Source organism: Propithecus coquereli, unplaced genomic scaffold, assembly GCF_000956105.1.
Source record: "Propithecus coquereli isolate 6110/MARCELLA unplaced genomic scaffold, Pcoq_1.0 Scaffold6, whole genome shotgun sequence".
NCBI classification, from domain to species: domain Eukaryota; kingdom Metazoa; phylum Chordata; class Mammalia; order Primates; family Indriidae; genus Propithecus; species Propithecus coquereli.
The window spans coordinates 2,140,106-2,140,434 of record NW_012151951.1 but is presented as its reverse complement, the minus strand read 5'-3'; the positions used below and the strand labels follow the sequence as shown (position 1 = coordinate 2,140,434).

Below are 329 nucleotides of genomic sequence, written 5' to 3'. Positions count from 1 at the left end.
AGTAGTCCCCCCTTTATCCATAGTTTCTCTTTCCATAGTTTCAGTTACTTGTGGTAAATCATAGTCCAAAAATAGGTGATACAGTACAATAAGATATTTTGAGAAATAGAGACCACATTCACATGACATTTATTACAATACATTGTTATAATTGTTCTGTTTTATTATTAGTTATTGTTAGTCTCTAACTGTAACTAACCTATAAATTAAACTTTATCATTGGGATGTATGTATAGGAAAAAACAGCATATGTAGGGTTCAGTACTATCCAGGTTTCAGGTATCTGCTGGGACTCTTGCGACATATCCCCTATGGATAAGTGGGGGTGT

General features: G+C 33.7%; 1 protein-coding gene across 1 annotated transcript in view; it reads right to left on the bottom strand.

The window, feature by feature from the left end:
• Positions 1-329, bottom strand: part of DYNC2H1 (dynein, cytoplasmic 2, heavy chain 1) — a 522,114-nt gene that overhangs the window by 333,894 nt on the left and 187,891 nt on the right. The window lies entirely within an intron of this gene.